At 40.6% G+C, this 13,931-nt stretch overlaps 1 protein-coding gene across 1 annotated transcript in view; it reads right to left on the reverse strand.

Annotated features, from left to right (window-relative positions):
• Nucleotides 1–12,669, reverse strand: part of LOC138946848 (acetylcholine receptor subunit alpha-like 2) — a 141,878-nt gene extending 129,209 nt beyond the window's left edge. The window contains exon 1 of the mRNA XM_070318255.1: nucleotides 12,508–12,669. The gene's annotated coding sequence lies outside the window, so the exon portion shown is untranslated. The remainder of the gene's footprint in view (nucleotides 1–12,507) is intronic.
• Between the last annotated feature and the right edge of the window lie 1,262 nt (nucleotides 12,670–13,931).

Here is a 13,931-nt window from a genome sequence, read left to right on the forward strand (position 1 = left end):
CTGTTACTCTCTTTCCACCTTCCTTTTTGTTACCGCCTCCCCAGCCCCACCCCCACCCCCCTGCGCATCTCTCTCTCTCTCTCTCTCTCTCTCTCTCTCTCTCTCTCTCTCTCTCTCTCTCTCTCTCTCTCTCTTTCTCTGTTCGGAGTATCTCTCTCTTCCCTTAACGACCAAGACGCCAAGCTGATCAGATGGTGTGGAGTTATGCCCAGTGAGGACTACTGAAGACGATACCTCCACGTCGCCCCGCACAGCGTACATTGTATGAGCACAGCCATGTTTGTAAGACGGATGTCTTCGCCCAACGTCACGAGCTCGTTTGTCTTTCGCAACATAATGAAACTTTCACTATCACTGGATTAAAATGGTGGCCAGCCAGTATGGAGGGGAGATTACTCTCTCGGCGCTCTTCAGGGAGCAGAAGTGAAGTTAGTACAGACTGGGTCAGGCAGTACATTCGGTTATAAAGCGAATGCCAGTTGGTGTTGTCGACTTCGTCGTTGTTTCGGTTTTGGTTTTTCTTTAGGTTTTGTATGAACGCGTTTAAAACACACAGTTTTGTTTTCTTGTTGCTTCTAATGCGTACTGTCACCTGTCGGTTATTGAGCACCAGGTACATTTTTTTCAGATAGAATACCGTCGATCCGTTACACATAAGGAAAACTTGCATGCACAATGTGGCAGTACTCTTTTTTCAGTCCTTTTTTTCTTGACAACGGAGTGAGATCTGTATACGTGTATAGAGTATATAAATATAGCTGAGTAAAGATTGGTCTGAAACTGCAGACATATGACACCACTCAGAAATGACGTAAACTTAACCTACTGTCACTGATGCGATGGCACTTATTTAAACCAAAGGAAGAAGGAGAAGAAGATCAAAATGTATAAGATTAAGCGATAACACGTAAAATGGCAAGCAATGAGTGAAAAATAACCTCAATCATTAACGATTTAAAAATATCAACAACCAATAACGATGAAATATATAAATAATACCTTCAGATACAAATGTACTGCCATAGCGACGCTTTGCCACTCGACGAGGCATGAAATCAAGCAAGACTTTTCCAATCACTGCGACCACTGAGCGGACAAAGCGTTCAAAGGCAACCTACTTTCTTTGTGGAGCAGGCAGGAGAGATGTTGGCAGTCCAATAAACGTGATAGGAAAAACAGCACTGGGCGCCGATTGGTCCGTGTCTTTCACGAGGTCTGAATAGAGGCACAACACGCCGACCATACACAGACAGCACTATTGATAGGTCTCTGCTGCAAGGATCCTTATTCTTACCACTGAAAGAAGCTGCCTGACATTTTGGCAGTGTGACTTATGTCCAGGAAGTGGAGAAAGTTGTTTTTGTGTGTGTCTCTTTTTTGTGCTGGCACTTTGTAGACAGCACACACACAACAATGAAAAAAAGGGACAATAGTTATGTCAATAATTACAATTTCTTTTCTTCCACATGGATTTTAGAATGAGACAAAGGATTCATAAATATCCACTTACACTTGTGTATGTCTCTTTGTCGTGTGCAAGAACTTTGTAGACATCACCAAAAATAAAAGGACAATATTTATGATGATAATTACAGTCTCTTTTTTTCACATGGCTATCAATAGTATGAGACATATTATAGGATTTATAGATATCCCCTTATACTGAAATTACTAATTTTGATTAAAACTGCGGTTTATGCCTACTTTTTGGTGCAGCTTTTGACTAACAAAAAACAAAAAAACAAAACAAACAACAAAGTCGCGTGGAGCGATATAAAAACCTTTAGTCAATCTGTCGGCCTGAAAATAAAAGAGAAACAGTAACAGCAAACACCGAGCCGACATGTACTAAGCCTTCGCTAGCCTAAACTCGAAGACTTGAGACGGGTCCAGCTCGTCTCCGCGAAGCATGCTTAACGTAGCGCCTAATTAACCTAGTTTCTGTAATGTTCATTACATTTCCAGACTAAACATGGCATCGTCTCGATTCCCGTCTATGTTAAAACATTTGGTCAAAAATTTACTATGTATAAAACACACACACACACACACACACACACACACACACACACACACACACACACACACACACACACACACACACACACACAAAACACACAAAAAAACACGGACGTTTTGCTGGGGCTTTGTCATTTAAGAAAACTTGTAAATTTCCGTGCAAATCTCATGTCTGTAGTTAGTTACGAAGAACCAAAAGATAAATCTTTAGTTTAGTTAAAAGCTGACTTTGTTTTTGTCAAGGAAGTATGTTTGCAGATTTATGTACAGGGTGACACAAAAAAAACAGATCTATCCCACCAAAAGTTTAATATTTTCTGAAATAATCAGCCGATTCTTTTATTTTTTCAGGTGAGCCAAGCTGAAATGATGTTCTAACAGCCCACCAAGTTTGAGCTTCAAGATGTCATGGACAACGGAGCATAAGACATTTATAGTCGAGGCCTATTTTCGGTCGAATTCTATCCAGACTGGTCAGCCGCAGATGTGACCCAGAGTGGTCCCCCTATTCACCGGACTTGAACCCCCCAGATTTTTATCTGTGGGGGTACCTCAAGGACAGGGTATATGGCAACAACCCCCAGACCATCCCTGATCTTAAGGCAGCAATAACAGCAGCTGTAAGAGCGATCCCACATCTGCGGCTGACCAGTCTGGATAGAATTCGACCGAAAATAGGCCTCGACTATAAATGTCTTATGCTCCGTTGTCCATGACATCTTGAAGCTCAAACTTGGTGGGCTGTTAGAACATCATTTCAGCTTGGCTCACCTGAAAAAATAAAAGAATCGGCTGATTATTTCAGAAAATATTAAACTTTTGGTGGGCTCTGTTTTTTTTGTGTCACCCTGTATATTCAAGAGTGTTGGGATTTTAGGTTGGCTTGCGTGTGGCTTTCCTTTCCCAAGTAACACATAGAGTAGGTTAAAGTTTTGTCTACCAAAACGCAGACAGAAAGACAGAGGAAGAGAAAGACGAAACAAAAAAATAGACATCTGGGAAAAAAATTGAATTTATTTATTTATTAAGGAGATTTCTATAGCGCATAACTAAAAGCACTATGCGCTTATTCGGCTAAAAGTAAAGAAATAAAGAAAAAAAAAGAAAGAAAAACAGAAAGAAAGATAGAAAGAGAGGAAAGAAGACAGACAGATAGAGAGACGGACGGACAGACAGGCAGACAGGCAGTACAAAAGAAAGAAAGACAGAAAAGAACAGAAATGAAGAGAAAAAAGACGAAGGTATACTCATGTAGTTCTACAAAATAAACATCCAGGGCAAGAATAAATCAAATCAAATGAACGGCTAGCACAAATTTGTCCCATAACTCCTCTTCGTGTCTCCATTGTTTTTCAGTCAGTGGAACAAAACATAAACCCCGCTGCGTTTTTCTGTACTGCCCTCCCCTTAATAAATATTTAGCCAAGTGAGAATGTGCTAGTTTTTTTTCCAGGATATTGTTAAAACGGTTATTTTAGCATCAAGTATGACAGCGTAACAAAGACGAAGATAGGGTTTGTACAGATTTACCGACACAAACACAAACATGAGGATTTGTATAGGTACGCAGAGATAATTATTACAGAGATCTAGATCCACGGCGTGTAGCCAAGACGTGTACATGAACGCGTAGCTATGACGTTCTGTAAACTGGGTGCAGATTCTCCACAACCAGAACTGAACAACGCGAAGCAGACGATCTAATCGCAGACAGTCACTATAATGAAAGAAAGCCCGTACAAACTTACATCTGATACTTCTCGCTCCTGGGTTTTGTGTGTACGCAACACACATATGCCTGAAAGCGACGTAGATTAACCATTATTTGGAAAATAGCACAATTCCCTCTTACTAATTCGTGTGCGGAAATGCCTTCACTATTCGGTGAAACAAATCCACCCACATTTACCTTTTATTTCCTGAAAACAGCACACTGAAATCCGTTAATACTCACCCAACGCCTTTTCATGTTAGTTTACCATGCTGAAATTGTAGATACGGAGAAAATTCAGAATCAAACGCATTCGTCTTCACAACGACCACTCTCGGGAATTAATTTTACTCTTCGTGTTAGCAAGCACGACATAATTATAGAGCTTGGAAAACCTGTTACATAAAAGCTCGATTTGATGACGTTTCGCGTACAGGGAACGTCATCGCTACACGTACAGGTAGACGTCTTGGCTACACGTCGTGGATCTAAAACTCTAGATTCAGTCAGACAGATCCTCTCTCTACTATCATCTCTTACGTTCAATGTATATATCTGTGTCCGATTTTGCGAAGCAGAATTGGAAGTATTGGAGGAAGGGACCTGATTTTGAGGGATTGAGGTAGAGGCGGGGCCGGGGTGAGTTTGTGTGAGTGTGGGGGTGGGGGGGGGGTCACGGTGGGGATGGGGGTGGGGGTTGGGAGCGGGTGGGCTGGAGGTTGTTTCTACTGGCAAGCAGACATGCAGTTCCGTCGTGAAGATGGCCCTGTCTTCTCTGGACATTTAACTGCTACAGACAGTGACGTACCGATGGGCCTGCATCTCTCCCCCCACCCCCGCCCCCCCCCTCCTTCCGTGTTCGCTAGACGTAATTGCGACAGACAGTGGGACAAAGATAACACAACGTTATGGTCGTGTTACCCTGTCATCAAGTCGCGGGGCCGGATATTTGATGACAAAAAGACCGTTCATTCAATGCACGCACTGGGCCAAATATTGAGCTCAGTCGTTGGGAAAAGTCTCTGTCTCTGTCTTTGTTTCTGTTTCTATCGGGTGTCTTTCAATCTTACCTATCCGTCTGTATGTGTGTCTTTATGTGTGTCTGTCTGTCTGTCTGTCTGTCTGTCTGTCTCTCTTTTTTTATCTCAGTCTCTCTCTCACTCTCTCTCTCTCTCTCCCTCGCTCTCTCTCTCTCTCTCACACACTCTCTCTCTTTTCTCTCTCTCCCATCTCTCTCTCTCTCTCTCTCTCTCTCTCTCTCTCTCTCTCTCTCTCCTCTCTCTCTCCCTCGCTCTCTCTCTCTCTCTCTCTCGCGCTCTCTCTCTCTCGCTCTCGCGCTCTCTCTCTCTCTCTCTCCCATCTCTCTCTCTCTCCCTCGCTCTCTCTCTCTCTCTCTCTCTCTCTCTCTCTCTCTCTCTCTCTCTCTCTCTCTCTCTCTCTCTCTCTCTCTCTCTCTCTCTCTCTCTCTACCGACTACTCTTCTATCGGAACAACAATGTAATTGTGATGTGAAGTATTGCTTTGAAATTGTGTTCTCATAATTAATGTGTTTTTCCTTGTTCTAGTTGACCCTAGCACTAGGGCGAGGCCGGGTTGGGTTGAAAACCAGGTGATGTTGTTCCATCGATAATACGATTTTGTCTGCCCCCCCCCCCCCCCCCCCCCCTCTCTCGTTCTCTCTGTCTCTGTTTCTCTCGTGTTATCATGAGATTGGTCCCTCTCATGAGCGAGGGCTGACTGTAAAAAATCACCTGTTTGTTTATGCCATTAGCCTCGTATATGTGACCCTCCACCACGAAATGAGTCGCATGTCACCTCGCGCGGTTCTGCGTTAGGCTTAATATAAGTCCGGGGAGTGTCTGGTAACAGTGTGAGGGTCACCTTAGTCACAGGCTTATAACTCAAAGAGTTTTCGCTCTTTTCTAAAACGGTTTTCACCACTGGATAGATCATAAAAACCTCTTTAGAAAAATGTAAAAAATATGAAAATCATGCAAAGGTGACATGCGACTCATTCCGTGGTGGAGGGTCACATATAAAGAATGTGTCTTGTCACACCAACACACACATACTCTTATACACACTTACACACACACACTTACACACACGCACGCACACACCGTCGCACGCACGCACACACACACTGATCATACTAGTTAGACGTAACTATTATCTATTTCTTATCTGCCTTTCTGACTTTTTGTCTGATCGATCAGCTGAGGATGGATACGATGACCAACAAGATACAGGTCAAGATAATAGAACAAATACAATTATGAATAACAAAACAACAACACCCCAATCAAATAAATCTAACCAGCCGACTATTCATTGCAAACACTGTAGGGCCTATGTATAGATTTTTCGTCATCAACAGCAAGCCTTCCAGACCTCCACACCCCCGTTTCATCTCCCGATTGACTTTTTCTTAGCTGTTCAGCAATAAGCTTAACTTTGCATTTTTTTAATTTAATTTGTTTTGCAAAACGCATTCTTGGATGGAACAAAAACGTTGGAAAATCTGAAAAAAATCTAGCTGCTTTCATTACACTTCTTCACTCTTTATGGTTTATTCTTTTTCTAATTAAACGAATTTTCCCCCCAAAAAATGAAAGAGAGATAAGATCGGCGGATAAAATGAAGATGGTCTGGTTGTAGAAAACACAGGTGTTTTTCTCTTTGCTGATTTGCACTGAGGGATTCCACTGCACGCTAAAGTAATTCTGTTATCATTAGGGGGGAGATGACGACAGATTGGAGAATTTTCAACATATGTTCACAACCATCCGTCCTCTAATTTGACAGATGTCTGATTAAATTATAACACGTTGAACACGTGCTGCAGTTGTTGGGGTGTTTCTGTCAGTTTCTGATTCCGATCCGTTATTTCACGGCTCGCAAATACATTAACACTGAGCAATGGTACTAGGTGTGGCTTTAGACTTATTAACCCAATTAAAGTTAACAATCCCGAAATGAAATCAACCCCGACATAGTACAGCTTAATGATGCAAAATCAAAATATCAAGAAACAACGACAATACAAAGATTCTGAATTGTGAACGTTGGCAGTCTATTTGTTTTTGGATTAATGATGCATAAACACGGTTATTGTGTGCTACCCATAAACACGGTTATTGTGTGCTACCCATAAACACGGTTATTGTGTGCTACCCATAAACACGGTTATTGTGTGCTACCCATAAACACGGTTATTGTGTGCTACCCATAAACACGGTTATTGTGTGCTACCCATAAACACGGTTATTGTGTGCTACCCGTTACTACGGCACGTGAAAATTTGCCATTGTTTCAAATGTTACCGTTCATAACGAGCATCGCTATAACACACACGAAGAAAAGTTTGACTCGATAAAAGCAAGAGCATTCACTCTTTCACCACTAATACAAACCCGCTCGAGTAATGATGATGATGATGATGATGATGATGATGATGATGATGATGACGATGATGACGATGATGATGATGATGGTACTTTATTTTACAAGGGTAGAGGTAAAACTTCGCCATTTCGTCCAACCTGTTCTTACATCCAACACAATGAGAGGACGGGGGAGGGGGGAGGGGGTGGGTGGGTTAGGCAATGCTCTTTTCGCACTGCTGTTCTTTCAGACAAGCACACCCACGCCAAGACTGGGAAGAGTGAACTTCAAAGACAGATCTGAGAGGGTTCTTTTTTTACCCCAGAAAAAGAGGTCACCATGGTCACAGGTAATGACACGTCATCGCTTTTGTATGGGCAACATTGAGAGTTAGACCGGAGTGAACATTGACGTAGAAAGCCCGTCTGTCGTGACCTTAAGTACGAACAGTACGTGTACGTCAACGCTGGCAAAAACATACAATTTATAACTGACAAAAATGCAAAATAATGGTCTGAACTGGATTGAGCGTCATCGAAAATGTCGTTTGCCGTGAAACAAAGAACAAACATCAAACCCACGCCTACATTCACATTTTAAATTTTAGTTGAATGACAACAAAAACCATAATAGAAATAACCTAAACAGCTATGTCTATTTCTGTCTGCTTACTAGCTGTATGTGTCCGCAATTTCATCATAAGGAGAAGAGTTTTCAACTCTTATTCAGTTTCCACACTTTCTCCATATTTTTCTTCTGCAAATTGAAGTGAAAGCTTCACAAATATGACAAGAAAGAAAAGCAAGAATCTCTCTTTATACGTTTTTATTTTTGTAATTCAAAGTGAAATCTTATAAAAATGACAAGAAAGAAAGGCAAGAAACACATCGTTTTAAATCTGTTTACGAATTCTCCACGTGGACTGCGATGGATAGACCAGATTGGTAAACCACGATAAGGTTGTGCTCTTATATTCTAAGACTTCCGCTCTTCTGGACATGTCCTTGTGATAGATCTCGAACACCTGAGCTTTGCCGGGAAATTGTATTCATCACTCACCACGCGCAGCTTACAGAGAGAGAGAGAGAGAGAGAGAGAGAGAGAGAGAGAGAGAGAGAGAGAGAGAGAGCGAGACAGAGAGAGTGAGACAGAGACAGAGAGAGAGAGAGAGAGACAGACAGAGAGAGAACAAGTCGCGTAAGGCGAAAATACAATATTTAGTCAAGTAGCTGTCGAACTCACAGAATGAAACTGAACGCAATGCAACGCAGCAAGACCGTATACTCGTGGTCCACCGCTCACGGCATAGGCAGTGAAATTGACAAGAAGAGCGGGGTAGTGGTTACGCTATGCTGCATAGCACGCTTTTCTGTACCTCTCTTCGTTTTAACTTTCTGAGCGTGTTTTTAATCCAAACATATCATATCTATATGTTTTTGGAATCAGGAACCGACAAGGAATAAGATGAAAGTGTTTTTAAAACGATTTCGAAAAAAAAAATTTGATAATAATTTTTATATATTTAATTTTCAGAGCTTGTTTTTAATCCGAATATAACATATTTATATGTTTTTGGAATCAGCAAATGATGGAGAATAAGATAAACGTAAATTTGGATCGTTTTATAAATTTTTATTTTTTTTTACAATTTTCAGATTTTTAATGACCAAAGTCATTAATTAATTTTTAAGCCACCACGCTGAAATGCAATACCGAACCCCGGGCTTCGTCGAAGATTACTTGACCAAAATTTCAACCAATTTGGTTGAAAAATGAGGGCGTGACAGTGCCGCCTCAACTTTCACGAAAAGCCGGATATGACGTCATCAAAGACATTTATCAAAAAAATGAAAAAAAATGTTCGGGGATTTCATACCCAGGAACTCTCATGTCAAATTTCATAAAGATCGGTCCAGTAGTTTAGTCTGAATCGCTCTACACACACACACAGACAGACAGACGCACATACACCATACCCTCGTTTCGATTCCCCCTCGATGTTAAAATATTTAGTCAAAACTTGACTAAATATAAAAAGGAATACAGAGACAGAGACAGACAGACAGACAGACAGACAGACAGACAGACAGACAGACAGACAGACAGACAGACAGACAGTGAGAGTAAGAGAGGGGGGAGAAACGAAAGAAGAAGACAAATTCCGTAAACAACAGAAAAGGATAACAATCATAAAGATGAGCGGGGAAAGGGATCGGTATCGCATGACACCACGGAGAAAATACAACTAAATACAACAAAGGATACAATTTATTCATTGCTGCGCAATACGCGATGCTCAGTTTCATGCAATTTCATATAATGAGATTTATTGCTGTATTTGTGACAGGTTAACCACTTTCTGATTCACAACGCAGAATAAATTATATGTTCTTGTTTTGCCTCGTGCTCAAGATAAAGTTACCACAAGCCTTAGTCTTGTTGTCGTTTTCAACCCCATGAATGTGAATCTGAGAAATAAGTAAAATGTTTAAACACAGTTAAAACAAAATGAATAAACCCTCGTTAACAACATCACGACCTCAGCAAATTGAAGGATAAATCTAGAAAAATGGAAAGATATGACAATCAGTGCCCCTTGTGAAAACAGCCCGGTAGGCAAAACATAATTATGGCCGTAACGTATTGCTCCCCGTTCAATTTCTTCGCAGACAGACAGACAGACAGACAAGCAGACAGACAGGAAGACAGAGGGGGGGAGAGAGAGAGAGGGAGAGAGATAGAGAGAGAGAGAGAGAGTGAGAAAAATGTGGACAGACAGACAGACAGACAGGCAGACAGGCAGACAGATGGACGGACGGACGGACGAACTGATAAATATATAGATACACAGACAGACAGACAGACAGACAGACAGACAGACAGACAAAATAGATAGATAGATAGATAAATAGATAAATAAATAGATAGATAGATAGATAGATAGATATATAGATAGATAGATAGATAGATAGATAGATAGATAGATAGATAGATAGATACATAGATAGATAGATAGATAGATAGATAGATAAATAGATTTTATCTGTTTTGTACATTCTGTATGCCAGGAGCATCAAATTGGGCAGATTGGTGGAAAAATCAAACACAATTTCCTGCAAAGAACGCCACGAACACTCCAAACAGAAGTGTTTCACTTTTGACCACATTTCTGTGACACGGTTTGAACACATTGTGACATAGTACATAGTTATACTAGCAAACGAGACACACATAATAAACGCATAGTGTTTGCAAGTATGTATTTGAACACTAGTGAACACTAACTGTGCTATTATTGCCAGTTGAACTATGTACCATGTCACAAAGTGTTCAAACGTGTTAAAGAAATGTGTTCAAAAGTGGAATACTTGTGTAAAGAGTGAAAATGCTTTGGGGACACAAAACTATTTTCCTTGAACTAATATGATGATCATTGTGCGTGTTACTTACGGCACGATGACCACTATGGTCCAGCGTGCGACGTATTCTAAGCGGAAAGCATTATAACCAAGTTTTGGAACTTGTAGTTGGATACATAAGGATAAAGCGGTAGATTATCAAAACTTAACTTTTTGCGTGGTAGAGCTGCTAAAATATCTTGGATGGGTCGTCGCTAAAAAAAAGAAGGAAAATGACCACATGCACTGGTATCTAATACAGTGGAACACCTGTTTTAAGAGCCTCCAATTTAAGACTTCCCCCTGTTTAAGACCCTGCCTTCTCGGATGGTCTGCTCATAACATCTGTAAATTGACCTCCGTTTTGAGACTCCCTCCTTTTTAAGACCTGGGTTTCTCCGATTTTGAAGGTCAAGTTTTAAAATGGGGGTTCTACTGCACGACATTTACCAGTTATTAGCTCGGTTATTTTGTCAAGCAGACTGTCACAATAATAGAACAGAGCCAAGGCCGCCGAATGAACAACACGCAACCTTCAGGTCCAACGTAACAGTGGAGGCATAACCTTTGTCATTTCAACGCATTTGGCTACTAGCAATCGCGACAACAAAAAGTCACAAATAATGTAATGTCACAAGCATACACATAAATTAACAAACAAACAAAATAACGAAGAAAGACGGAAAGAAAGGAAGAAAGAAAGAAAGAAAGAAAGAAAGAAAGAAAGAAAGAAAGAATGACAGACAAAAAGAAAGAAAGCTGAAATCGTTACTAACCGTTTTGATGGTCTGAGACCGTTGTCACAAATAACCCAGTCTGCGAGTTTCACGATTGTGTATAGTTATCTTAAACACACATTGCAGTTACAACAACAACAACAACAACAACAACAACAACAACAATAATAACAACAACAACAACAACAACAACAACAACAACAACAACAACAACAACAACAACAACAACAACAACAACAACAACAACAACAACAACAACGGTTTTAGTCGATAAAAAAAAACCACGTATGCCATACTTCAAAGGGATCTGTCAGCCTCTATTAAAGTGAACTGAAATAACAGCAAGTTAACGGTTTTGTAAAAATGGGCAGATTCAAAAGCAATTGATAAAAAAAAAAAAAATGGACGCTTCCTCCGACCACACGGAAAATAGCTGATCTTAGACAAACCAGTAAGAACTGGAAAACGTCTAAATGCACAAAGAGCAGAGGACATACTGATTGTAAAAATGTAAAGAAGCAGAAACAGAGGACACACAAGAAAAGGCGACATTCTCTTCTCTGGAAAAATTCAAAATCAACAAACAGTAGAGGACACACTAAGTGTACAAATGTAAAGAAGCAGGAGTAGAGGACACACAAGAAAAGACGATAATCATTATTTTCTCTAAAATGAATATCCAACGCGATTTCCCATTCAGAGAGCTACAGAGCAAAACAAAACGGCGTTTTTCTTACGGTGACTGCAAAACAAGATGAAAGAAGTTCAAGTATTTGAAGGTTGAGTTGTTTATACTCACACTATTTCCCCGCCAAACACATCACAATCCGTGGAGCACTGAACTAGCTCTACACCAGTGAGAAAAACAAGATGATACCCAAAATATATACATACGTAAACTTGCAAACCAAGTTGTTAAACTTCAGTATGATTTTCTGCCTGCAGGTTTATGGATGCTGAAATCTAAACGTTGTCATCGTTTCTTTTTCTTTCTATTTTCATTTTGTTATGTTTATGGTTTTACTTTTTGGTCACTTTGTTGTTTTTAGAAACCGTACGTCAGTGTAATCTTTCTTTGTTTTCTCACAGATCAGTTGCATATTTCACAGAGCATCAGTAGAATGTTGAGTCCCAGGCACAAATAAAGAGTCTTTGCGCTAAACGATAAAACACTTTCACGGAACTTTTGTTCAGTGAAAAAAAAACCAGCCGCATACGTCTCACTTTCACACAAAACGACAAAAGGCGTTTCACGCACAAATCGATGTGATTTTTTTGCCTTGTCCAAATGTCCAGATCACATGCCGTTTGCTGTCACTCATAATTTGTGTCCGGAGCGGAAAAGCGTTGGAAAAATCTCCAATCAGCTCCCAACACAGCACCGCGTCTCCGAGAGAGCTGCGTATCGAACCGCAGCCACTGCAGTGCAGGGGGAGGGAAAAAGAAGGGCGCGCGTGGAAGAGGCGCGTGAGTCGGAGGCCGGCTGTTACAAGAGATGGCACTCTGCGGGGAATCCACTGGGCTCCTAAATGCAGTTTACGGTTATTCGGTGAGCACTTTTCTTCAACGCCGGCTAGTTAAATCAACACGAACTCCAGGTGGTCGAAGCTCGGCAAACAAGACAGAACATTGGGTCAGTTTGCTCAACAAACATGGCGGTCTTTTGCGTCCAGAAACGGGCGTGGAAGCGGCCATGATGTGGCGGGTATTGCACGATTAGGACAAATTACCTGTGGCAATTTCCAATCGTATCCAATCATATTCAGTGTCGGATCTGGCTCCATTACAAAGATTACACTGAAAATCGATCCAGCAAAGTACGATCAATGTCGCCCAATATTAGTTGTAGATCTACTAAGCAAGTTGTGTTTTCAGTTTTTATATTTAGTCAAGTTTTGACTAAATATTTTAACATCGAGGGGGAATCGAAACGAGGGTCGTGGTGTATGTGCGTGTGTGTGTGTGTGTGTGTGTGTGTAGAGCGATTCAGACTAAACTACTGGACCGATCTTTATGAAATTTGACATGAGAGTTCCTGGGTATGAAATCCCCGAACGTTTTTTTCCTTTTTTTGATAAATGTCTTTGATGACGTCATATCCGGCTTTTCGTGAAAGTTGAGGCGGCACTGTCACGCCCTCATTTTTCAACAAAATTGGTTCAAATTTTGGTCAAGTAATCTTCGACGAAGCCCGGACTTCGGTATTGCATTTCAGCTTGGTGGCTTAAAAATTAATTAATGACTTTGGTCATTAAAAATCGGAAAATTGTAAAAAAAAATAAAAATTTATAAAACGATCCAAATTTACGTTTATCTTATTCTCCATCATTTGCTGATTCCAAAAACATATAAATATGTTATATTCGGATTAAAAACAAGCTCTGAAAATTAAATATATAAAAATTATTATCAAAATTAAATTGTCCAAATCAATTTAAAAATACTTTCATCTAATTCCTTGTTGGTTCCTGATTCCAAAAACATATAGATATGATATGTTTGGATTAAAAACACGCTCAGAAAGTTAAAACAAAGAGAGGTACAGAAAAGCGTGCTATCCTTCTTAGCGCAACTACTACCCCGCTCTTCTTGTCAATTTCACTGCCTTTGCCATGAGCGGTGGCCTGACGTTGCTACGAGTAAAATGGCATTGCGTTCAGTTTCATTCTGTGAGTTCGACAG

This window comes from Littorina saxatilis, linkage group LG1 (genome assembly GCF_037325665.1).
Source record: "Littorina saxatilis isolate snail1 linkage group LG1, US_GU_Lsax_2.0, whole genome shotgun sequence".
Lineage (NCBI taxonomy): Eukaryota > Metazoa > Mollusca > Gastropoda > Littorinimorpha > Littorinidae > Littorina > Littorina saxatilis.